The following is a 19672-nucleotide window of genomic DNA, read 5'->3' as shown; positions in this document are numbered from 1 at the left end:
AGCCCAGTCACTAAAAAGGAATAAGGACCTGACGTTTATAGAATGCTGGGCTAGAATGGAGGCTGGAGCAGGGCAGGAGGGCAGCCTGCCAATAACTGAGGGGCTGCCACAAAGGGGAGGGGGCCAAACCTATTCCCTAAAACACCTGGAAGCAGTGGATGGAAACTAACCAAGTGGGGGGGAATACCCTGGAAGTGAGGAGGAGGAATTTCCTGATAGTGAGAACAACAAGTCAGTGAGCTGAGGTGCCTCCAGAGGTTGTGGGTGCTTTTTTTTTTATAGAAGAGATAGGACAGCCATTTGCCTAAAATGATGTAGGGTTTCCTGTTTCAGCAGTGGGTTGGACTAGAAGACCTCCGGGGTCCCTCCCAACTTTGTTATTCCGTGTTTTCAGGTGTTACTGTTCTTAGATTGGTCTCATTGCAGCAGGAAGGATTCGCTTTCCATTAATTGGGGGAACATCCGTGCAGCAAGTGCCCATTTTCCCTGGCAGCTGCCCAATCCTCCCGCGACAGGAAGGAAGCAGGGGAGAAAGGAAGGAGGCAGGTGGGTCGACCTCTGACTTTCCTCAGCTAGCCGGATCTGGATCTGTGGTTGTCCTTGAAGATAGGCTGTAGCTGATCTGAACGGTGTCTGGCTTCCCAGATGTTCCACGGGATTCCACATCTGGCCCTCCGTAGCTCAGCAGGAGGGAATCTGGAAGCCGTACTTCAGCCACATCTGTAAACCGGCTCCCAGTTACAGGTTCTTTTACTTGGTGCCAAAGCCGCCCTTCCTTGCCCGGCTGGCGTTGGGAGCAGGCAGGCTGATCTCTCTCTCTCTCCTTCTCCCTTTCTGGGTGTGTCTGAAGGGGCCCCAGGGGTCAACGGCAGGTAGGCCTTCAGCTTGCCTGCCGCCGAAGTGAAGCACTCACAACAGTAGGCTTGTTCCTGATGGGATGCAGAGGATCAGGTTGTCAACAGGCAAATGCTCCAGAGAGCAAAAGCAGGCATGATGTTATGTTTCCAGCGCCTGGATAACAGCCGTTTCAGAAAAGAGAAATCGGATCAGGCAGCCGTCCTCCTCTTCCTGCTGCCGAGCGTCCCCCCCCAGGTGAATGATGGCCTGTCTCTGTTTTCAGGCAAGGAGACTCTCCCTCCGAGTATTAAAAACGCAAACCTTGCTGCTTTATTTTGCTCCTCTTCCTCCCATCTCAGGTTGTCCATCCCAAGCAGAGCAGCACCGATAAACTCCTCAAAGCGTAGCAAACCCCCCCACCCCCACCCCCACCGGCAGGAGCATATCTGGCATCCAGGCGAATCTGCAAGTAAAGACAAAGAGCTGCATCTTTTATTGTGCCTTCAACAAAAGCCATGGCTACCTACCTGGATCTCAGCCGCAGGCCAAATCACCTGGTTCACCTCACCTGTATCAAAGGAGCCTCTTTTTAACTGCCTCTTGTTACGAGGCCTTTGACAACATGCCCAGGACATCCTAGAGATATAAACCAGAAAGATAATATTCCCTTGGGACAATCCCAGCTGTAAATTACCTAAATTAAGATCTTCCTGTGGCATTTATAGCAGGAGCAGCTTCCTCCACGGGTGCGGAAGAGGCCAGCGCAAGGACTTCCCTGCAGTGCTGCAGCTGGAGAAAGTCTGATGTTGAGGCCACGTGGCCAAAAATGGCCAGCGGGATCAAACGATCTTCCCACGTCTGAGAGAGCCCCACCACCTGCCCAGCACCTCTTTGTTTAGGAAAAGGTCGTGGAGCTATCAGGGAGGCCGGGCGTTTGGCCTTACAAAAAAATAGCTTGCCAGAGTTGAGAATAGATAGAGGTAGTAGATAATGATCAATAATGAATTTGTAATGAATTTCAACAATGATCTTTCAGAACATTCGATCTTCCGTCAAAACTACAGGCAGAAGAAATGTGGATAATAGAACATATTCTGTTGGTTCTCCATCTTTCCCTGGATTTTGATAACGCTGTCAGTTTGTTCAACATCTGTTTGGCCAGGAAAAAAAAATCATTTGTGCTCTCAGTAAAAAAAAAGAAAAACAGGATCCCTTGCGCTAATTTATCATTTCAGTATTCTGGATTTTTAACCTCTGCAGGTTCCCAGAGCCTAAGACCAAACTTACTTTAAGTAGGTAAAGATACAACTAGGTTGTATTTCAAATTTCACAACCCTCTTTTATCAAAGGCATTTTGTCTGGTCAAGTTTCTAATCCCTTTTAATTTGTATTCTAAATGGTATCACACCAATTTCTCATCAATGGAGGATGAGATGGATCTATTTTTACAGATTTTGTGATGCTCATAGCTACTCCAGGATTTACTTACTATCTTCCTCTCTTTTCAAGCAGACATAAGTACTCTTCCACCTATGAAATGTATAAAATTGGAGAGGCTTATAGCTTCAATGAATTTTCACTGAGATAAAATATACGTTAGTTTATTGTCTCCTATTTTACTGGAAGTGTAGACTTATGCTTTTAAAAAAACTCTTTAACTTCTAGTATCAAGAAAGATTACTTGTATATTACAGGGTTTTTTTTTTCCTACGCCATGAGTTGATCCTCATTTGCGTGCCTGTTGTAGACCTGTTGCCTTGATAAATGCAGATAGGATTTTAACTGTAGCCATAGAGTGCCTTTTAGATCAGTCTTCAAACCATTTTGCATCTTATGAAACAAATTTTGAACAAGCTACCAGTTCAGAAAAACCCAACATAGGGATGAAGTGGAGATTCTTGAATTACAGAGAATCAAGACTCAGCCTGAAGTAGGAAAATGGTGGGAAACCTGAATAAAACGCAACGATTGGGTCTCTGTAGGAGCTGGTATTATGCTCTGTTTCAAGGCAGATAATGATCTTATTATAGGTTCCAATTACATGCCTTTAACCTTGATAATTATAAACGATAATACTTTTCTTGGTATTCGTTCAGCTCAGGCTAGATTTACAGCACTGTCAAGATTCTGATAATATTAACAGGAGACTAAATGTAATTTCTAAAAATATACTTTTATTATTTTTACTACTTTTATTACTGTTACTACTGTTGAGCAAGGTACAGTATAGGTGGTACCTTGCTCAGTAGTAGTAACTGTGAGAGGGATCTTGAAGTCCTAGTGGACAACCATTTAAATAGGAGCCAGCCGTGTGCAGCAGCTGCCAAAAAAGCCAACCCAGTTCTAGGCTGCATCAACAGAAGGATAGAATCAAGATCACGTGAAGTGTTAATACCACTTTACAAGGCCTTGGTAAGGCCACACTTGGAATCCTGCATTCAGTTCTGGTCGCCACGATGTAGAAAAGATGTGGAGACTCTAGAAAGAGTGCAGAGAAGAGCAACAAAGAGGATGAGGGGACTGGAGACTAAAACATGAAGAACGGTTGCAGAAACTGGGTAGGTCTAGTTTAATAGAAAGAAGGAGGAGGGGAGACATGATAGCAGACTTCCAATATCTCAGGTGTTGCCACAAAGAAGAGGGAGTCAAACTATTCTCCAAAGCACCTGAGGGCAGGACAAGAAGCAATGGGTGGAAACTAATCAAGGAGAGAAGCAACTTAGAACTGAGGAGAAATTTCCCGACTGTTAAAACAATTTTTTTTAATTAAAAGAGTTTTGTACAAACAATTTTCCCCCTTTTCACCCCCCGCCATACAATATAAATCTCATACAAATGCTATACCCCCCCAACCCCCCCACAAAAATTCACTTTCAAATATTATACCAAATACTTTGCCCCCTTTGCCCCCTGATTAAACAATTAATCAGTGGAACACCTTGTCTCCAGAAGTTGTGAATGCCCCAACACTGGAAGTCTTTAAGAAGATGTTGGATAGCCATTTGTCTGGAACGGTTTATAGGGTTTCCTGCCTAGGCAGGGGGTTGGACTAGAAGACCTCCAAGGTCCCTTCCAACTCTACTTTTGTATTGTATTGTATTGTATTTTAACAAACAATATCAGGTAACTACATTAATCCAAGATACATATATAGGGGGAAAAACCCCAAAGAAGTAAAAATACAAAAGGGACTTGCTGTAAAGGCAATGGGAAGGAAAAGTACCATTATTTCATGATTCATTTGAGCCAGGTTGAAAGCTGGGGCCAATTCTTATGTAAAATGCAGAGGTAGATTTTTCCCATTGATATTCAAATCTCCAATTCATTCTTTAACTAATTAATGAAAGTATCCAGCTATTTAAAGCATGGGAGATGTTAAAGATTAGGAGCCAGTATTTATCTCCGTTCTTTATAAACTTCTAAGATACAGTAAGTTGTAAATACAGATCTGTGATAGTGGAAACGGGCCTCTTCATCTCAGGGGTGTGTAGCCCAAACATACCGCAAAGTCTAATGGTCACTGAGTTGTGTCTTTCCTGTTCCAAACAATGTTTTAATTGGTTTAAGTAAGATCAAATTAATTAATTAAAAACTATCCAAATAATGTTTCTGTTTTGGTATCTCCGTTGCCACCTCTATGTTCTTTTAATTATGATACCCTTAATCCTAGACTTTTTATAATTATGTACAAGTATAGAAATAAATCTTTTACCATGTACAGAATCAAATGATAGATAATGAAATTGGCAATTTTAAGGAAGAATAATCTTAGCTAATTTTCCCACTAATGAGAAAGAATGACCCAAAGAATTTTGATCGGCCATAGCCGAGGGTCATGATTACATTGCCGATTTCTAATTCTAACTTTTATAATTATTATTTCCAAGTGTCTAAATCTACCTGGGCTTTTATTAATCTAGCTGATTTTAGGAAAGATTTCTGTTCTCACCAAGAACTACCCTCTTCTTCCTCTCCCTGGAGACGCCAAGGGGCCTACAGAAGACAACGGCTCCGGGCTCAGAGAGTCCAGATGTCTGCAAAAACGGCTTTATTTGTGGCTGCCATCTTGACTTTTCTGACCTCCTCCTGCCTTGTAATCTTGGGCTGAGCCAAGATGTTGTTTCCTGAACATTTTGTGGTGGGGGGGAAGGGGATCAGAAAGGAGTGACTGCTTCAACTCTTTCCTCAGCTAAAGAACCGGAGGGCTGGTGGTGGTGGTGGAGAAGAAACGAAAGGAAGAGCCCTGACGTGTTCCATGCTCGTGGGGAGGCCCCGCTTAGCCCTAACTAGTCAGGTATAACCCCACCCCACCCCACCCCACCCCAATCGACGCTTAGGTGACTTTCCCTGCCCTGAGTCTGAGCTGGGTTGAGGCGCCTTCTCTCCCTCACCTCCAGTCAGCAGAAAACAATTCTGGCGGAAAGCTGACGCTCTCGGCTCCATTGCCAGTCCTGTCCTGTTCTCCTTGTGAGGGGGGGGGGGAGAAGCAAAAGCCGCTGCTTATCCTTCCATTGTTTCACTACTGCAGCCCTGGGCTGATGGTCGGGACGATTAGCCAGCGGAAGGGCTTCCCTCCCGGAGTTGTGGTGGCTCCACCGCTGGAGTTTTCCAAGAAGAGAGTGGAGAGCCACCTGGCTGGCATGGTGGAAGGTCTCCTGCCTTGGGCTGGGGAGTGGGCTGGGAGACCCCCAAGCACCCTTCCAGTCCTATGGTTCTATGTAATTCTAGGTAACCTGCAGGGGACGCAGCTCTTCCTCTTTATTCGGCTCTTTAAGGGCAGAAGAGCAGAACTGGGCCAGCCTCTCAGGGGCAGGAAGGGCCAAGTCCTCTGAGACGGTCAATAAACCCCCACAAAACCCCTCACTTGACTACTGTCTTGCTTAGCAACGGAAAGTTTGGACTCCATTGTGGCCGTAAGTCAAGGAACACCTGGATACAGTCATTGACTAAATCAGAATCATTTTGCTTTCAGGGGCTCCAATGATTTAGGGCTGGAAATTAAAAGAAACTTCTTCAAGTGACTTAGAAACACAAAGCTTGGGAATAAATATACAGCAGCTAACAGCTATTCCCCCATTAATCATTATACTGGAATTCTAATAGCTCCAAGGGCCAGAATATATTTCTTTCCACCAGAAGGGTCAGATAAACAGCTTAACCATTTAAAAAGTAAAAAATCAAAGCTGGATTCCATGCAGCTTAAGAAAAGTTAATGAGAACCAACCCAAAGACAAGCTTGGAAAAATCAAAGAGCAAAAAAGTTAATCCTCTTGGAATTTAACTTTTATTTATCTCACTGTTTGTATATTGCTGAAGATTGTTCTATTCTTTTTTTTTTTGTCTGATGGCCAAGTTTTTTTCCTGAAGATAATTTATATCTGTATTTCCCAGATTAGCAGATATTTTTATATTGCTTATGAAGGGGCATTATTCAACACAGACCATAATGCTATCATAGTTTATTGGACGGCTCCCAATAGAGAATGTTTAGCAGGCATATTTTTGGAACCCATCACTTTTCATGCTCCATGGATACACAAAGAGCAATTTCCACAACTGTAAAACTGCTGGAGATCAGAAAGGTGAGATAAATTTGGGAATTGCTGGTGTTTTACAATCCCGTTAGAAGTGAGAGGCTGAGGCACCATTAAAACGTGATATACAGTATGTGTATAAACCTGCATAAAAGAAAATACTAAATCTCCTATAAAGTCCCTTTACATTTCCCCCAAGATGTCTACATGCCATAACATGAGGACAACCATGACCTTCTGATGCAGATTCCTGGACTCGTAGGTAAATCAAAGGGAAATCTCTACTTACCCGAGGAACCGTCTCACCCCAAGGGAATTCTGGGAGTTGAAGTCCACCCATCTGAAAGTGGCTGAGGTTGGGAAACACTGCTGTAGGGCAAGGAGGACCTTTTCCCCGCTTGCTGCTGGGAAGGGGCCTGCCGAGGACCCCATTGGCCAAGGAAGGTCCAGGAGAAGCAGGGCCTTTCCTGCTGTGGCTCCTGCCCTCTAGATTGACATTGTGTCCCTGGAGGTGAGCCCTTCCTCTGCCCTCCTGCACTTCCGAAAGGGTCCTGTAGGCTGGCCTGGGCTCCGGAGGAGAGGCATTCCGTGCTGGAGGGAGGTGGTGGATTAAAGAAGACCCCCACCCCCCCCTCCCGGTTGAGTTCTGCTCTTTAACTTATTTGATCCTTGTCTGTAATGTTATCAGGTCTGCCTTTATGTCGTTGGGAGCCTCCCAGAGTCCAGAATGGGCTCTAGATAAATTTATTAAAGAGTGAAGGAGAGTATATGTGTCCCAGGATAACGTTGCAGAATCCAATCTTGGTGGGTCACCGGTAGAGGGAATTTCCCTGAAGATGGGCTCCGGCATGAGTCCAAAAGCAAAACCTCTGCTCCCGGTGACACACCCAGATTGGATCCTGCCATGAGTGAGGACTCTGTTTTGCTCCTGGCAGCCCTGAGGGGTGGATCCCGAGGCTCCCTATTTTTGTACTTTTGGGGGGAAATGGCTTGGACCTGACGGACAGGAGCTGATTCAATCCCAGCAACGTCGTGCAGCCCATTTGAAGCACAAGCGTCTCGGGGGGGGGGGCAAGCCTTGTGGGGGCTGTGGCTGATGGCCCCGCCAGGGAAGGGGGAAAGGCCTCCCACCTCCCCCATCTCCCTCTGTCTCCAAGGATGAGGGGGCTTTCCTGCAGGAGGGGGCCCTCTGCCCTGAGGAGGGCAAGGAAATACCGCCCCACCCCCACCCCCACCCAGGCACCCCTCAGGAAACGGGCTGGTGGCAGGGAGGCCTAATCTGGCTGCTGCAAACCAGCCTCAGCGGTCTGTTGAGAGGCAGGAGACGGCAGATCTGCAAGAGCGGATAAGGAGAAGGAGGATGTGCGTTTCTTCTGCCTCTTCGCCAGACGCCCCACGCAGGATTGTTGGGAGGCTTCCCCGGTTTCACAAGACCCTCGCCAGACCTCCAGGTTCCACCAACGGGAAACCACAGAGCTGTAAACAGCCGCTGGGGGAGAGAGAGAGAGAGAGGGAGGGAGGGAGGCAGGGAAGGAGGGAGAGAGAGGAGGAAGGCCATGTTGGGTGCAGAGAGAGTTGGATGGGTTTGGAAGAATGGGAGAAAGGAGGGCTGCCAAGAAGTTGAGGAATCTGGGAAACAGCCGGGATGCTGATGTGAGCAGATGGGGGTGAAAGGCTGGGAGGCTCCAAGCAGAAATCCTCCCGATGACAAGCTTTCAAAACTTGCCTCTCTCCCAGGGGCTCCTAGTGGGATCCGTCTAGAAGGTGGGGTGGTGACCTCTGCACTGCAAAGGGCTGGGATCCCATTTCCTGCCTTCTCTTGGCAGGGGCTTTCTTGCTGCACTGTCTCCCCCTCCCCATTTTATCCTCACAGTCTTCTTAGACCCCCAGGTTATCCTTGTTCTGCAGCAGTGAGTGGACTCCAACCCCCAGAATTCCCCAGACAGCATGACTAGCTGGGGAATTCTGGGAGTTTGGGTCCACTCATCTCAAAGTGGCTGAGGTTGAGAAACCCTGTTTTAGAAGACAAAATTGCAAATCTCTTGGGGAGGTTGAGCGGATTCCTGGGCCGAGCAGAGAGTTGGATCAAATAACATCTGAGGTTCCTTCCAACTTGTATATACTTTCTATGACTTTATGATTCCTTTTACCTCCAGGTTTTTAAACAATGCAGTTTCAATTTAAACTCCACTCTTTTGGGGGGTTTTTCGGGGGGTGGGTGGGGTGGGGACAATTACGTTTTCATTAAAAGCAGATTCTAAAGATGAAGCTCTTTAAGTGTCTCCTGACTTTTGAGATTCCTTCAGAACGTCTTTTCTGCTTTCAATTGCCTTTCTCCAGAAAGTTACTTTAAAATTAATATGGCAGATGCTGGTGTTAGTAATTCGTTGTGGGATGTGTTGGTGTACAAAAGTGGTTTTGTGAGCTAATAAGTAAGAATCTGGGGAGGAGATGCAGAGAATAGGTATCAATGCAAGTGTCTAGGAAACGTGTGTGGTACGTACAGTCCTTATGCGTTAGGGTGACTATGGATGACATGAATGGAACATGAAGATTTATCCTTACGTGGTATTGGATTTTTGACATATGACTATATTGTATATATATGGATTTATTCAGGTAACAGAACAACAGGGGTGGAAGGACCTTGGAGGTCTTCTAGTCCAACTCCATGCTGAAGCAGGAGACCTTTATACAATTTGAGACAAGGGACTGTACAGTCTCTTCTTAAAAGCCTCCCGTGATGAAGCCCGTAGTCACTTCTGAAAGGCAAACCATTCCACTGGTCCATTCTCCTCACTGTTAGGAAGCTTCTCCTTCATTCCAGGTTCACTCTCACCTTGATTCGCTTCCATCCCTAGTTTCTTGCCTTGCCTACAGGTGCTTTGGTAAATAAGGTGAGCTCCTCTTCCTTGTGCAGCCCTTCAAGCATTGGAAGTCTGCTATCATGTCTCCCCTGGTCCTTCTCTTCATTAAGCTAGACATACCCAGTTCCTGCAACCGTTCTTCCTATGTTTTAGCCTCAAGCTCCCTCATCCTCTTTGTCGCTCTTCTCTGCACACTTTCTAGAGTCTCAACCTCTTTTCTACATCGTGGCGACCAAAACTGGATGTAGTTATTCCAAGTGTGGCCTTACCAAGGCCTTATAAAGTGGTAGTAACATTTCACGTGATCTTGATTCTACCCCTCTGTTTATGCAGCCTAGGATTGTGTTGGCTTTGGTACATTCGTTATGTGCTGTAATGTGCCCTTAATGATTACACCAGACTTGGGCATTTTACGCCCCCCGGGTCACATCTGGCCCTTTGGCTGTCCCTGCATGGCCTGCATGAGGTCAATCAGAAATTATACATCAAATGTAAATAGGTGTATGCCATGGACACAATAAAACTGCATTGCTTTCAAGGCGACTGCTATTGCCCCCTCCCCCCAGTTTACATGTGTTTGCCCCCCCCCCCACCAAAAGTCCCAGTTTCTAGTGTAGCTGCTTGGGGGAATCAATTGTCCACCCCTGGCCTACATGGATAGGTTTTCTCCATGATGATCTGTTCTTAACCGGCTCCTTCATGTCTTCCGAGGCTTTCTTGCTGCTGCTTTCCTTTCCTTCTACTTCCTATTAGCAGCATAATTTGTTCTTAAATTCTATGCACGATGCATTATTGCCACAGCTCCTCAGGTACCATAACCTCCATTTTCCTTTCCTTTCTGGTTAACAATATTCTCTAATCTATCTGCAACCAACATATGTCACGTTTTATAAACAGAGGAACTGAAATGAGACCGTTGCTTCCAGCTGATGGTGGCTTGCTAAAAATTGAACTTGTTTTTCCCAATTAAAAATGATCCCTATTATATATGCCACTGCTGGGATTATTCCTGACTGCAATTGATAAATCAACTCAGTTCCACTTTCATCCGTATTTCCGGGCCTCATTCTGGAAGCGGCACAGCTGTAGTTAAGTACAATGGTAGCAGCAGGAAATTTTTATTATCTTTATTTTACTTATCAAATTTATAGAGCCACCCATCTCACGAGCAAGTGATTCTGGTGGTGTACAAGAAAATTAAAATAATAAACATCTAAAGTCATGATCATTTACAAATATTAAAGAGAATTTCCCCCTTCTTGTCCACATATTCTTTAACAGAAAACAGTCAAGGCAAATATCTCTCTCTGCCTAATCTTTGGAAGAATCAGCATGTTATATGATGCTGCAGTATGCGCAGTCTAAACAATATTTTTAAAAATCAGTCTTTTTCATTCCAGCTCAATTAAAATTAATAATGCTGACTACTGAACAAAATCAGTTAGCATTCTCCATATTTCAACATGTGCATTATTTTTATACTCAGCCTTACTTATCCGCTGCCTAGAAGAAAAGCGAGACATTCAAAAGCAGGAAGCATTAAAAAAATATTGTCTATTGTTACATCTTAGTGTTGAAAGCAATGATTTCACCGTTTTTATCTGGATTTTATTCATAAGACCCATTGTGAAAACAATGAGTAGCTCATACAAAAATGCAAGTACAATTTTAATAACCATAAACTGCAATCCCATTTATAGCTGGTATAGTCTACAGCCTTTTTTGGACAAATAAAATCAATTAATTGTATATCTACACATGGAGTTTTACTATCCTAAACTTACATTAAGCCTCAGGGGCTGTATTAGCTAAATAAATCATTTTAATAACTTTACAACCTATAGTTGTGAAAATACCTTATTATTTTATTAAATATATTTTAAAGCCCTATGACAGAATACCAGATTTTGAAATAAATAGAACTGACTACATCTATGACGTAGATGTATCCAATCAAACCATGTTCGATCTTGGTTAAAAAAAGGTCAAGAGGGCAACTGCGATGGCCTAGTTGAAATTCCACAGGTTGGCATCTTGCCTCTTTTGACCACACCTTGTGGGCAGTCCTGGCCTTGACGCTACTGTCAGTCAACAGAAACTTCCCTGCTTCTCGAATTAGCTAGCATTCTACAAATGGACCAAAGCAGACACATATCACTATAATCAATCTTTCAGTCTTTCTTGACGAGTGAATTAAATCCTGTTTACTGGCCATGTCGATTATCTTTGCTGTATCGTTCCACATTGCTGCTCCTCAAATGTTTGGCGAACACCGTGAAATAAGCCACAATGGCTTCTATTACAAAAATAAAGTTAGTGACAACAACAAAACCCTGAGGTATAATATCAGATGAAAATGCCACCAAGATCCCTGTATAAGTAAACAGAAATTAAACACAAAATGGTGCCATCAGATCCAGACAACCTTCACATGCCTTCTTATATAAACAGCACATTGCAAAAAAAAAAAAAACACCAAAAAACCAAAACCCACAACCCCGACCCTGCACTATTGTCCAATAAAGTACAATCCAATAGTTGAATCCTCCCCAAAGTTGGGGAAAAGCCAAGGAAAGAAAACAAGCAAAACCACCAAGATCCCTCCCAGATTATGAAGAAGAAGAAGAAAGAAAATGAAAGAAGCCTTTGATTTTTGTGGGAGAAACAGTGTGTGTGTGTGTGTGTGTGTGTGTCTGTGAGTGAGTATGTGTTTGTGTGTAGGGAAGAAGAAAACGAGTGGTGTGTGAGAAAACATGAATCTGTTTTTTGCATGTGTGTGTGTGTGTTGTTTGAGTTTGGCGTATGAGTTTGTCTCTGAACGACGTGTGCCAAATTGTCTGTGTGTGCAAAAGAGAGAAAGTGTGAGGATGAGAGAGGGTGGTTTGCGGGAGAAAAAATTCAGAGGGAAAAAGGGAGAAGAGGGGAAGATAAAATTTGTGGGCTGAAATCTCCTTTTAGGCTCATTGGGTGTCTGAACAGGGAAAGAAGGGCATGGACAAAGGCAGGGAAAGGTGGACATGGGAGTTGTTTACCTTTTTTGGCATCCATCACAAAAATGACAGGGGGAAAAAGGTGCCCAGGTTTACTTGTATCTGGAATTACTTTTTCCACCCTGAGGAAGATGATGTCTTTTTCAATTGCGAGATTCTTTCCAGAGAACCTCCGTTTTGAGGAACCTCTGCTAGTGATCATGTGGACTAGAAGAAGAAGAAGAAGAAGAAAAAGAAGAAGAAGAAGAAGAAGAAGAAGAAGAAGAAGAAGAAGAAGAAGAAGAAGAAGAAGAAGAAGAAGAAGAAGAAGAAGAAGAAGTAGTCTTTTGGAAACTCCATCAAAGTGGAGCGACCCTTTGAAACTTCCCACAGTCTCACAATGTATGGAAATGTTCAAGTTGACCAAGTAAATACCCATGGACATGATTAATGGAATCAGGGAAACAATACTAGGAATCCTTAAATTGCTTTTATAATACGGAGTTCCCTCCATTCCAATTATGTCATTAGAACCTATAAATCCCACAGCCTGGCTGCATATGCCCTGGCTTTTACCAAATTAATATCCCAGAATCATTATAATCATCATCATTTACTGATGTGAAAGAATGCATATGAAAATTCATAATAGTTTAATAGATTTTATTTTTCATTCAATTCATGTTGACACTTCATATTGTAATGGAAGGCCAACCGTTAAATCTGGAAAATTAGAATAAATGGAAAGCTCTGCAGACATTGATTACAATAAATCTGGGATAATCATTTATTGTTAAATTTCTACACTGACCATCTCACCTATGAGATTCTGGAAGGTTTGCACCAACATCATAAAACCATCTAAATACATGAATAAAGACATAGCTTAAAAACCGCATTAAAAATAAGTTAAAACTTATGTTCATTTCAAGTATTTTGGTTCATAAATGGTTGCCCCACAATGGACCATTTCCCCTAATTGAAGATTACAAACAGACAGACAGAACTGGGAGTTTTAGTAATACATTTATAGTAGTAATAGATTGAGCTTTGTATGTTGTATGCTCACAGCTGCTGTGTCTTTAACTCACCTGGTTAAGGAAGCTGTGGGAATACAAACATTGTATAGTAACTTGGCCAGACACCAGGAACTGTCTTCAGTGTCCCACGATAAATAAGTTTTCTCTGACCCTCAAAACGGACACTTCTCCCGTTATCCTGGTCTTCAGAGTCACCTTCCTTTTATTTTTGAGCAACTCTAAAGACTTTGTTGTTGTTGTTGTTGTTGATGATGATTGCGACATCGTTGCTGAATCCTAACTCATTCCAAACACAAGTCTTCCTTGACACCACTTTTCCAGACTTTCCTCTGTTCGCCTCCTACATCGGGGGTGGGGACTTGTGGCCCTTTGATGACCTGTGGACTTCAACTCCCAGAATTCCCGAGCCAGCAGTTGAAGTCCACAGGTCCCCACCCCTCTCCTGCATGGATAGCATCAGAATGTCCTTTGGCTTTTTCTCATCCATACTGGCTCTTCCGCTGTCTTTCATTTTATCCTTATGTGAAATAGTTTCCATTAGTTTCTTGACTTCTTTTACTTACCCAGTTCTTCTGCCGTGAACTCTCAACTCTCACCGGCCTGAAATTTGCTTTTTGGACTTCCAAAGTCTGACCACAAATTCTCACTGCCAGGAAACCCCCACCTTCCTTTCTGCACTTCTCAGTGGCCCCCATGCCCATCCTTCGGTCCCTTCCGCCATCTTCTTCAGCCCTTCTCAGAAAAGAGAGAGGGGAGTTTCTGGAGAGCCCCTGTTGGCAGAATTTATCTCCCAGCAATTTGCATGGTAATTTGAGACCCCCGTCGTGATTGTTTCATGCTTCCTGGAAAGGCCTGCAATTTATAAATTTGTGGTCAAGCGCTCCAGTGTTTTTATCCCTTCCCTGTGCAAGAGTTGGAGCCGGGAAGGTGAGAACCGAAGGTCCTTGGATCAGAATGAATCATTCAGTAAACACAGACCAGCTGGAGGGTCCAAGGAATGGCCTGCAAAGGGGGGAAAAGGAAACTCTCAGCCTGAATCTAAATACTCCTATCAGGTTCCTGGCTTGTTAAAACATTTCTTCATATTTTGCAGTTACTTGATTCTGCAATAAACTAAAGGAAAAGGGTGAAGCTGTCGAGTTATTGTGAGGGGCAATTACTGATACCTTCGCATTTTGATTCCACCTTCTCAGCAGTGCCGTATGGGTAATTCTCTTGGAATCCTGAGTAGGTTTTTCAAAATTTATGGTGTCCTGGGAGGATTTTACGCAGCTGTCATAGCAGCGAACTCCAAGCTAAAACTTCCTCGGAATCAAGCCCCAGCTGCAGGCCTTGGACTAATATATCCAACGTGTCTGCCTCCATCCAAAGTTTAACAAGCTTTGTTTCAACAAAAATTATAGTCTGACTATCAAAATATACATTACATCGAGAGGAAAGCAAACATTTCTAAATGCACAAACCAAAAGCAGAAATTGCACACCGTTGGTTTAATGGCAGAAGCAAATCACTTTCACCAGATCAAACCAAACTCTGCGCAACAACCGGCTGCTAGTATACACAAATTATTCCGCTGCGTCAATAATCATTTAATCTCTGGTGATCTCCTCCTTTGGATCACTGCATGGGACATTCTGACATGATTCCCCCTCCCCTCTCCTGAGACAGAACTTGGAGGTTTCACTTATACCTCTGCTAAGGTCCAGCTGGGTCAGCTCGGTGGGTCTTGGCTGAAGATTTTCTTTGCCCTGATGGTGAACTGGGAACCTTTGAGTCAGAATCCGCTAACAAGGATGTTCAGAGAAGCCGAGTTTCTGCAACCTAAGAGAATCGAACACAATAAAACTGCAAGAGGTACCTACATATATTGTCTTTCTCGGCTTTTCCCCTAACAGACTAAACCTTCAGATTCCCTACCGTGGGGTTCCACAAACCTCTTTTTCTTCCAGGATGCGATCAGCTGCCGTTCTTACAAGGGGGATAAACTCCTTATTCTGTCTCAATGCTACTATCTGGAAGGAGGGATCGTTCCAGGCCCTCTTGGAGGGCCCCTTCTGTGTGAGGAACTGTTAGGACAGGCAGCCCCCCCAACCTCCCTTCACCCCAGCCCTGGCAAAACAGGAAGAGGCTTTGAGAGGGGGAAGTGGGGAGCTTCGCAGACCTCGCTTGCCTCAATCCGGAGAGCTCTGTAACCAGGCATCCAGGGGAGGGATTCCGAGGGAAGGCCGAATTCCTGTTTTCCAGAAAAAAAAGGAAGCATACGTTAAAATATAAAAAAAGCAACCGGTGTACACACGGAATTCTAAACAGAAAGAGTCTGGTCAGCCTAGCTGAGGGTTTCTCAACCTGGGCTACTTTAAGGTGTGTGGATGTCAACCCCACAATTCCCCAGGCGGCCGTGCTGGCCATGCAACTCTGGGAGTCGTCGATGTGCACACATCTTAAATGGCCAAGGCTGAGAAACATGGACTAGCTAAAGAAACTCCCTTTTGAGCCAGCTTTTGGATTTCCCCCTGAGTTTATACGGCTTGAAAGAATGTCCTGACCTGAGCTGGAGAATTAAAAAAAATTATTCCCGTGGCTACTTTCCTCGTGACTTTTAGTGAAAAGATGAAGGTGCAGAGTACTTTTCCTTATTGGTAGTTTGCTAGACTTGGGACGGTTTGAGCACTTTTCCCCTTTGGAGAAACTCAATTCCATTTATTCAGGCCTTTCAGTTAGATGCTGTAGGGGGCGCTGTTATGCCATTCCAGGAACTGGCTCTGAATCTTTCCCAGTTGTTGTTCAAGGGCTGAGATCTCCACTTAGGCTGTGCCCACCCCCCTCTCCCTGAGGAAGGAGGAGACCTCATTTTCCCTCTCTACTAGGAGCCCCCCCCCATTTCTTTCAAATGAAGTCTTCAGCTGGGCTGTCAATCAGCAGGCCTCCAGTGTCACAAATGGCTTCCACGCATGTCGTAGTCCCATCCCCAGCTCTTCTCCCCATTCTCTCCCTTCCCTTTTCGCTTATCCTGGCCATTCATTTATTTCTGCACGTGCCTCCCGAGCAAATACATGGCTTTTATTATTTCAATGCTTTATTGAGTTGTGCTCCACTTCTAACCGATTCCATGTACAATAAAGGAGAACATTTGTAGCTCAGGGTTGAAGTGAGGGGCCCTTGGCGCTCTCTGGGACCTCTCGTTGCTTTCTTGCAGAGGTTTCGTTACTCTAAACTAGGCAACCTCAGCAGCAGCGCTGGTGTCATCAGCGAGGCTAGCACTGACGTTACCTAGTTTGGTAATGAAATGTCTGCAAGAAACCAAGCATGCTCAGAGAGCACCAACCAAGGGCCCCTCGATCTCATCAGCCTCGGGATTGTCTACCTGGCAAGGGAAAGCCCGAAGGGTCCCCTTTGCAGCCAGACAGTGGAATTCTGCATATTCCGAGACTCGGGATCCACTCCAAAGCCCCCGATGTGAACCAAGGGGAAGCCTTACGTAGCAGACCCCAACTTCTCAAGTGGGATGGGAGGCCCGTCTGGCTGGAGGAGAGAAGCTAGAGGAAATCTGAAGGTCTGGGGAGATTCAGGCCAAGAGCTCAGGAGGCGACTTTAGACCTTTAAAAGGTGCTTTCTTTTCAAGGGGCAACTGGACTTCCTGGTTTTTCTTTTGAAGACGTTTCACTTGGCATCCAAGAAGCTTCTTCAGCTTTAAATTCAGCATTTAAAAAAAATTATGCCGTCAGCCAAGCCCCATGTCCTTTATCTGAGTTCAGTCTGAAAGGGAGAACAATTTCTGTTACTGAAGAAACTTTTGAACGTATGAATTGCAGGTAAAATCCTCTTTCTTTTCTCTGGTCAGATTCTTCAGGCTTGATATCCGCTCCAGCCACATTTCTTACGCATGTATTTGTTTTGAAGGTTGGCCTGCTGCCCATTTCCTTAACAGGTCAGGACGGCTTGCAGAAATGCAATTAAAGCCACAGAAATATCATTACAGTAAAAACAACCTTAAAACTTTATTAAAGCCATAAAACAATGCACTTTAAATAATTAAATTTTAAACAGTTTAAATGGTTAAAAGGCCTGAGTAAGCAAAGTAATATATTCTAAGCCCACTGGAGCTGGGCGGCCAATACATTTAATTAATTAAATAAATAAATAATGAAGAGGGCGCTTCCTTCGGTTCCAGCAGCCTCTTTCCCACCACGTGGCCATAGAAAAATCAGAATTAACCGCCAGTCCTAAAAGTACCCCTAGCCGATGCCACGCTAAGTGCCCACTGATGAGCAAAGGGTGCCAGGAAGACAGTGAAGCAGCTGCTCCTCCTGCAACTGGCCATGGAGCATTTTGCAAACCTCCTGAGTGGCCGTAGTTGTGTTCAGAAGACAACCAACAATTTCTTTAAGGTGGGATCATCGTGGCATCTTGAGGAGGAGCCACCCACCTCCTGCCGGAACTATGCCCAGGCGTTGGGAGCCGAACTCCACAAATCTTAAAGCTGCCACGGTTGAGAAACGCTGCCTTAGACCTTGGCCGGTCTCTCCTCCAGCTACAAGGCATCTGGCTGATCTACTGGGGCTAGTCAAAAGTCCTCCTGGCTATCGTCACATAGCTGACCAGCCCGGAGTCTGGACCCAGGAGGGCCCACAAGCCTCGTTCTTCAGGGAGAGAATGAGAGGCCTTTCTCTAAACCTCATGTGGAAGCACTGACCTCTTCTCTGCCTTGGGTTGGTTCCACCCCATCCAGGCCTTTGCAATCTGGGGTTATTGAGAGATGTCCAAGGGAAGCTTATAGCTGAGGTTGATATGGACGGGTGTCTTATGATGTCGAAATAACTCCTGCCCATAATCCTATTCATGAAGGCCAGGCCCAAAGGAGCTTATGGGCCCCACTGGATCATTCCAAGGGGGATCAGCAAAGGTTCTCCTCACCTGGCCCAGAGAGTTAGGAGCAGAACCCCTGCCAAGGGACAGCTCCAACTCCACTCCTTCCACCACTGCAGGGTGCAACAGCTAGGATGAGAGCTCCAGGAGGGTCACAAAAGTCACCCCCCCATCTCCCCCTCCCCATTTTCCCTAACGCATTCTCCCCTTGAGAGCAGGACTAAAGCGCATGTACATAGGTATGCTCCTCCAATGGATTCTGCCCAGCGTAAGCTCCTTCCTGCCAGGCATTTCATTTGTCTGACTTTAATGAAGACCACAGCTCCGTCTCCCGGTTCAAATTCTATCAGCCCCTCTGACATTCCACCATGTGGGGCAGGCATTTAAGATGGAGCCGTTTACCATTTCGGCTCCCAAGTCATTCGCTTTCCATTCAATTCTGCATCCTGCAGCTCTTCCTAAACGGCAGCAAATCAGTCCAAGGTTTGAGGTTCTACCAGCTTCGCTTCTCCTTCAGCCGGAGCCCAGGTGGCTCTTCCTCGGCCTCTCCTGAACCTTCACACAAAAGGCAGCAAAATCTGTAGGTGTTTGTGGAACAGTCCGGTGTGCAAACAGACAATGGGATGACGTTGCCACCTGATCCCTCCTGCCTAAATTTTAATCCCCCTTTTTAGAACTCCGCTCACTCCTTCTGCAAGGCTGTTCGGCGGAGAGCGCAGGGGGCCCTTGGAAGCCCATCTCCCGCCCAGCGTTTTCCCAGCCTCCACCAGGAAGACAACGGTGCCTCTTGGAAAAGGTCCCTCCCTGCCGCCTCTAGCCACTCGTTGTGGGATGATCTACAACAGAGAAATGCATCTCCTCCTGTGCTCCAGAGAAGGACAGCTCAGCTCCGGTTAGCTTGGACTCCATGGCCATTTCCCCCCAACGTTCCCCAAAATTCTTCACCACTGAGAGGTGCTCACATTTCCAGCCATGTTAAACCAATGATGACTCACATTTTCTGGCACTCTTGAACAAAGGTGCTTCACGTGTGATCTCCATCATTGTGATTCTGGGGGGCTGGGGGGGAGGCTGCCAAATAGGTGGACCATTTCCCAGACCAATTCTGTGCTTAAGACCCCCAAATCCTATATAAACAAGACTCTCTGTCTCTCCCTCTCTTTCCCCTTTAATTGGTTCCCTTTTGTTTACAGCCACCTCCGCCTGGGCCTGCCAAATCCTTCAGATTGCCTGGAGTTGGATCACTTAAGGCCCATTGTTGGGACTCCCCAGACTGACTCTCCGGTTTCGATTCCTGGCTTCCAGGACTGGACTCTGATTAGATTCATCTGCACTGAAGCCACTTCCATGGACTCCCTTTCCATGACTGGGAGACGGGCGGTGGGGGGTGGGGCTTTTTCTCCCCACTGGGAGAAGGGGGAGCTTTGCTTCTCCTGCTCTCTCCCAAAGGACGTGCTTGGCGGGCTGCACAGATTCCCTTCTGGCTCCTGGCAGGTGTGCCCCACCTGGCTCCCTCCTAGGCAAAGTCATGGCCGAGAGTCCATCCGGAGGGCCTCCTC

Source organism: Natrix helvetica, assembly GCF_964273705.1.
Source record: "Natrix helvetica genome assembly, chromosome: 3".
Lineage (NCBI taxonomy): Eukaryota > Metazoa > Chordata > Lepidosauria > Squamata > Natricidae > Natrix > Natrix helvetica.
This window is presented reverse-complemented; position numbering follows the sequence as displayed.